General features: G+C 41.4%; 1 long non-coding RNA gene across 1 annotated transcript; it reads right to left on the reverse strand.

The window, feature by feature from the left end:
- Window positions 1-652: 652 nt before the first annotated feature.
- On the reverse strand, window positions 653-3,689 carry LOC311525399. The gene is made up of 3 exons (XR_014712765.1): window positions 3,469-3,689; window positions 1,517-1,605; window positions 653-1,096 (listed from the first exon to the last, which is right to left on the reverse strand). It is a non-coding gene; the product is annotated as an uncharacterized lncRNA (long non-coding RNA).
- Window positions 3,690-7,625: the final 3,936 nt, after the last annotated feature.

Raw genomic sequence — 7,625 nt, forward strand, 5'->3', positions numbered from 1 at the left:
TGCCCGGCCAATGGGAGTGGAAGTACGGGAAGTGACGTGGGCCGAGGGATGTACTGGCTGCTGCTTCCCGCAGCCCCCATTGGCCGGGCACAGCGAACCGCGGCCAGTGGGAGACGCGATTGGCCGAACCTGCAGATGCAGCAGGTAAACAAACCGGCCTGGCCCACCAGGGGCTTTCCTTGAATAAGTGGCGTCCCAAGTTTGGGAAACACTGTTCTAGAGTGTAAATTTAGCTTGTACTCCTCTTAGCAGTGCCAGTTTAAAAAAAACACATTAGCTAAACACATAACTTTAGACACTGTGCAGATAAAGGTCGCTTATTTTCAAATTGTATTTTAATTATATCTGTAAAATAACTTAAAATGCATAGGAAAATAAATGTGGTTCCAAGTCTGATATTAATAGTAATGATGGAGTCAAATGCTAGTGAGTCACAAACACGATTGTGATAGGTAAACATAAATGACAAAATAATTAGAAAAATAAATTCCCGTTCTCAATAAAAGAGAAAAAAAACCAAGTATGTTAAAATTAAGTAAATACATTTTAGTGGTATGAAAAAAATTGACTAAAATAGAGTAGATAATGGCAGTGACACAGAGTTTGTTAGAAAAAGTAAGCAGATTTTATTTATTTTTATTTATCTCTACTAAAGATAGTGTACAAAGTACCAAACTTGTGTTTCTGATATCTGCTTTAAGCTCCAAAATGGATCCCTTGAGGCTTGGGATTGGGACTATCTTGCTGTATTACCTCCTGATTGTTCTAAACTTACATATAAACTTAAAATATGGCTTTAATTGGTGTTTGTATTTCTTTGTATAGAATTAGATACAGTGCTCCTGTCAGCTATTTTCTAAGTTGTTATCTGAAAAAAAAAATCATCTTAGGGTTTTCAGGTGCCCAAGTAGCCCCTGGAATCACAATTAAAGTTTCCCTCCCGCAAATCTGAAATAGCACCCCTGCTCCTGGAACCCCAGACCTTCTTTGTCCTAATCCTGAAGGATAGCCTCCCCTCCTCCAGGGTGGAGAGCAGGATCCAGATGACATTGCCCCTGCTGCACTCTCCGAGCTTCCGCTGAATCCTGAACACCACCTGAAATGAAAAAGGGTCAGATTTTAACAACAGTAGCAACAACAGCTTCAGCACATCTCTACTAATTTTTTCTCTTTTCCCCAAAAGGACAGTTATTACCATCTTTTATACCTTCTAAGAAACTGTTAAACCAGGAGTTTTTTTCCTTCTAAAACTCTCTCCAGCTAGAGGGATAGGGAACAAAAAATAAAATTAAAGCCCTATTTAATATTTTATATTTCAAATACTTTAACTGTTTTTCTTCTCATATCTTTAATAAAAATTAAAATAGTTTAAATAATACGTTTGCCATAATACTAAGCAGGCTAAAGTATCTGTATGCCAAACCCTGCTTAACACTGTTTAATGTTCAACAGTGACTGAGTTATGTTAACACTTTTGGCCCATAACTTCCATTTAAATTAAGACAATGCCACTCACTTGCTGTGTAGTTTCAGGCATATTTCCTTGTCCTTCAGTCAGACGGTAAAAATCATGCTGACCTTTAAACCTGAAGTATCTGAGGTTTTCTGGGGAAATTCAAATGTCAAAAACATTATTTATGTCAAAATACATACTTCTCCTTTATTTAAAAGATCTCCAACAGATTGCTGCAACATATCACAGAGAAAACTTATAAAAGCTGGTGAAAAAAGGGAATTGTCTGAAGGAAATGAGATGAAACAGAAGAAGTGGTTAACCAGAACCATTAATATGCTACCCACCATGCCCAGATCATAACAGTTAAGAAGATACATCTTGAACTGGTTAGAATCAAATTGAAATGTATAATCAGAAACCTAAAGGCAATATGAGAACCTCAGGCTTAGGTGTTCATTGAGTGTTTTATATTTGAATATTGACTAAGCCCAGCCAGACATGGTTTGCAAGTTTGGATAGGGTCATACTAGAAAGCATTCGGGCTACAGGTGTTAGAATGCTTGGGTGAATTGAACTGGGAATAAATAAACCCAAGAATGTAAGACCATTAAGAAACCATTTGGAAACCATAGTATTGTAATTATTTAAAAAAACACTAGTGTGAAAAGTACCCACCCTCCAATTTAATTATGAAACCTGAAAAAGAACTGAAAATTCTGACTCAAACTGAAACACTTAGGAGGGCAACCCGAAGGATGTTGCCGGCTGTAGAGACCAGTGTGGTTTTGTATTTTCCCCACGATACCAGACACAGCAGAGTGCCACTTTCAAGTCTGGGTTAGAGACATTGGCACATATTGGTGTCATTGTTCTGCACAGTGTCTGAAAAGTAGCTGCTTTCAGAAGGTACAATGATTGCAAACGGGCCAAAAAGATGAGCTCAGGAGGTAAAAATTCAACAAGGGCTATATGTCTGGAATGTCTAGATCAGGGGTGGCCAACCTGAGCCTGAGAAGGAGCCAAAATTCACCAATGTACATTGCCAAAGAGCCACAGTAATACATCAGCAGTCCCCCATCAGCTCCCCTCCAAGAGCCTCCTGCCCACTGGCAGCCCCGCCAATCAGTGCCTTCCCCTCTCTCCCTGCACCTCCCGATCAACTGTTTCATGGAGTGTAGTAGGCTCTCCGGGAGAGGGGGAGGAGCAAGTGCACGGCAGGCTTGGGGAGGGGGTGGGAAGGGGTGGAGTGGGGGCAGGGGCTGTGGCAGAGCCAGGGTGGAGCAGTGAGCGCCCCCCGGCACATTGGAAAGTTGGTACCTATAGCTCCAGCCCCAGAGTCGGTGCCTAGACAAGGAGCCGCATAGTAACGTCTGAAGAGCCGCACGTGGCTCCGGAGCCCCAGGTTGGCCACCCCTGGTCTAGGTGTTGGTGACTGGATAGCGACTAGGAGAGTGAAGACATCAAGATGAGGCAAAGATATATTTGTTTATATTGTCATAGCTCACAACAGGCTCAGTCATGTGAGGATCGCCACACAGAGGAGTAAAGAGGTGTAAACCACTTCCCCTGCACTCCTGCTTGTGCTACCCACATTACAGAGCATGATTCAGGGAGAACTGCATCTACCAATGAGCCTCTACCCCCTCACCTGTGCAGGAGGGAAGGGTTGGGGAACAGGCAGAGCATTATCATAGAGTCGCAGAGTTTAAGGCCATATTGGACCTCCAGATCACCTACCCTGACTTATATTTCTGAAGTTACTAAACACCACCCAGCCACCTCTATGTAAAGCTGAACACCTAGAATTAGACCAAAATATTACAGCCCTCAGGAGACTGCGGGTATGTGCACACTGCAATTAAACACCCACAAGGAGGGAGGGTCCCAAAGCCTGGGCTCCCGCTCAAGATGAAATCTACACTGCAATCTTACAAATTCACAGCCCAAGCCCCACAAGCCTAAATCAGCTGACACTGGCCAGCCACTGGTGTTTAATTGAAGTGTAGACATACCTGGCCTAAACCATTGAGTGCCATGGGCAGAAAACAGGACGGATCGAGGTGTATCATCTTTGTCTCCCTTCTCTTCTCAACACATATAGTCAGTGCAGCTGAGCTGCTGCAGAGTGGACGTATGCCAGGAAAGGGACTGATGCAATTTACTTCTCTCCAGAGGAAGGGGGAAGCAGGGATTAAACTATTTGTGTCTGAGTCACCATTCTGTGTTTGCTCTGCTCCTGAGACAGTGCACCTATACTCTCCCCCCTACTCAGTGCAGGTTGCAAGGTGCCAGTCTAAGCCAGTATGGGCAGTGGTTGCTACTCAACAGAGAAACAAACAAATCAGCTGCCAGAGCTGAGGAAAGGGCCTTGTGTGTGGGAACTTCCATGAAGTACTTTTGCGAAAGAAGCAGACTGATGAGACTGCTGGGATAAAGAGAACACATTCTGCTCTGTTTACTCCTCTTGCATTCTAACAGGAGTTTTTACTTATAACTCAGAGAATGAGAGCTATCTTGTTATCCCACCCTCCAGCCCTAAACTGTTCACTCAAATACAACTAGTCTGTGGAAGATCACCCATAGGCAGCTATGCTAGTGGCTGGTAGCGGTCTGAGGCTTAGATAGGCTGAGATGAGAATTTTCCTGCTCTAGGAAGGAGAGAGCCCTTTTCATGATCATGAAACATGATGTGTGGTTACCAAGAGCAAAACTTCTGACCATTGGCAGGAGTGGGGACCCTTTAAAAAAGAAAGAGAGAGATGAAAAATGGAAAGGGATTTTTTGTATAATTTTTTCATGGGTTTCATGGGTTCCCCCCAAATTTTTGTCAAAATTTGGTTTCAGTGACAATTTTCTGACAAGCCCTGTGGGGCTGTCTAGTTGAGATTTTCAAAACTATTCATGGAATTTAGACATCCAAGTGTCATTGCAAATGAATCCCAACCTTTAGCTATTCTGTGATGACTCATAGAAATGATCTCATGTTTGGGCAGCAAACCAACAACAGCCTGACCTATTCTATACAAATGATGGTGCCTTTCTCCCAGGAATTTTGGGATACATAAGGAGTGTGGGTGTTATCTTTGTCTTACAAATAGGGAAACTAAGTTAGAGTGGGAATAGAACTCAGGCTTCCTGGTAGGTAGTTCTCGGCTCTAACAACTACACTAGCTATCCCTGATTCTCCTCTCACCTACACCAGTGTAAATAAGGAGATGTATAAATTAAATCAGAATCTGGGGAAAAAGCAAAAATAAGGGGAAACTATTTATTGGGTCTTGTTTTAGGCCAGTTTCATTAGCAGGTGGGGAGAAAGAAGTTGATGAAACTGGGCAGTTTTATGTTCAGAAGCTACACATAAAGAGCTGATGGTCCCTCATGGAAAATGTATATTCCACTTCTGTATTACAGTCAGTATTTTACATATTTCCCCTTTCCCCATTTTCCAAAATAATTAAGGAAGTAGATCTTTGTTTCATGGGAATTCACCTACTTCTACTGCCTGCTCTCCAATCTTCCTGTTGTGATGTCATACTAGAGTACTTGTCACTACAGCAAATCAAGATGTCATAAACAGAACAGAAGATTATCCCTTGAGGGTTGGAATATGAAGTAAGATTCTGAAGAAGTGTATGTTTCCATGAAAATCGCCCTAATACTAACGGGTCCAATTCTGTAATACTCAATCAAACAAAACTCCATTGATTTCAGTTGCAATTTTTCCTCAATAAAGGACTGCTGAATTTGGCCCATAGAATGAGAAAAGAAACATTCCACCTTCTGAAAACATATATATGCAGAATTGTCTCTATATAGATTTTTGAGATGTTCCAGGAGGGTTAATAAGACTGTCACACTTCTGTGTTCCAACACCCAGTGGAATGTCCTTTAAATGGTTTGAGATGGAATTCCAGAAACGCCTGACTGGTGTTCCAAAGGTCTGTGACCTTTCAGTCATCATGATCATCCACAGGCAGAGCAAAATGAATGATGTCTTGAGGAACCTGTTATGAGCCTCAGCTTCCATGGAAAATTTAGTCTCAATGAAGCTGAAAATCAAATTGGGCATTACTTTTCTGGTTTCATAGATTGTTAAATGCATCTCAAATTCAATCCACTTGAGGGAACCTTTTTTCTTTTTCTAAAGTTCTAAGCAAATTTAGTGTTTGTGAAAGGTGCTGGATTGGCAGCCTAAACAGGAGATTATGTCTAGCCATTGTGTTCCACCAATTCCTATCTCATGTACCAGCCATCAAAAGAGAACTAGATAAATTCAGGGAAGATAGGTCCATCAATGGCTATTAGCCAGGATGGGCAGGGATGGTGTCCTTAGCCTCTGTTTGCCAGAAGCTGGGAATGGACGACAACATGGATCACCTGATGATTGCCTGTTCTGTTCATTCCCCCTGAAGTGCCTGGCATTGGCCACAGAAGACAGGATACTGGGCTAGATGGACCATTGGTCTGACCCAATATGGTCGTTCTTATGTTCTTAACATCCTGATCTGGAGAGGGCAATACTAGAGGCAAATAGGTTGAAAAACCTCCAGTCTCTACGTTTCTGCTAACACTGCCAGCAAGAGCTCCACTTTGCTCCTACCGTGATGTATTGTGGACCTCTAAGAACAAGACTAAGAGTCACCTGCTCATTCTGCCTATAGGGCTGCTCTAACCCATGACAGGAGATACATCAATCCCTGAAGCAGCCCTGAGCCTGGGCGGCGTAAAGTTGTTTTAGAGCCACCTTTCTTGTCTTGTTTGAAAGGATAAACAAAAAAACAAAACTGTGACTTCTCATCACCCTACATAGCTCTGCCCAGAAGCCTCCCATGAACTCTGCTCTTACCTTCTTTTATATGAACACACCCTGGATTAACATCCTTGTTAAATGCCGAAGGGCAGAAGGACAGATTGCTGTAGTGAAAAGCAGAAATTAAAGAGGATCTATTTTTAGGCTCAGATGGGAACAAAATCAGGAAGTAAAATGACTCCTTTCCTCTTATCATATGAAAATGGTAACAGGTTAGCCTTCTGTATTAAGTGTGCTATAGTTCATCTTCCTTATCAAGTACAACACAGTTTATTTCCAGATAGTCCCCATCTGTGTCTTTCTTTCCTGAGGAAGCAAGCAACCTCTCAACATCCTGATCAGGCAGCAAATGACAAAATTTTGGGGAAAGCATTCAAAATATTATACTGATTTTTCAGGTCATGTGTGAGAGTGCCTCTTTTTACAGAAATATTTATGTGATTCACTATTACCAATAAAGTAATTTGGGCTGGAACAAGGGGACTTGCCATAACTCCTGACTTTTGTTCTTTTCTCTCTTTTTTTCCATTTTGTTTCCTTAAGCACTTTTTTCCAGTGTTTTTCTAAAAATCTGAAGAATTTTTAATAATTGCTTGCTATTTTTGCCTAACCTCATCCTTTTTGACCCTTTTCTGTTATAAAAGTTTTCATCTGGAATTCTCTATTCTCCTTAATTTTATGCCTTTTTCCTCACTCACTGTATTTCCCATATAAATATTCACTCTCATTTTTAATTTAATTTAATTTTGTTTCTGATGTACCTATTTTCTTTCTCTTACCTAATATTTTATTTTTTTCTCAGCTTCCCCCTACCCTTTCATATCCCATCCCTCCCCCTATGTCCCACCACACATATCACTACTCTTGCTGGCAGAAACAGTTTGTGACGCCTATGTATTTGTAATGGTTATTTGCAGGGTAACACATTGAAGATGGATATTGTTACAGATTAAGCCTCGCACACACAGTACTCTCTCGCAGAGACTTTACATTTGTTCTTTTCTTTGTAGTTTACACTCATCTAAAATTAATTCCTCCAGACTGAAAGTCCAGGGTTGCTCTTTCTCTATTGAAAAACATAATATAGTCACACACCAATTGATTGAATTTTTATGTGTGCCATGGTTGAGTCAGAGACAGCAGGGGAATCTTTGAAGGTGGCTTCCATGTGGGAGTACAGGAGCCATCATGAAGAGCCAGACTTCCATCATTCACAGGTTCATCTTACATAGACAAAAGCTCCTTGTTGGAGTTACAGGGACATTTTCAGTAGCTCCCTCCTCATAATCTGAATCAATTATCTTTGTGATTGCTCAGATATATCTCTGGGTTTAGGAAATGCTTTTGTTCTATAAGTAC

This window comes from Lepidochelys olivacea (assembly GCF_965140295.1).
Source record: "Lepidochelys olivacea isolate rLepOli2 genome assembly, chromosome: 8".
Lineage (NCBI taxonomy): Eukaryota > Metazoa > Chordata > Testudines > Cheloniidae > Lepidochelys > Lepidochelys olivacea.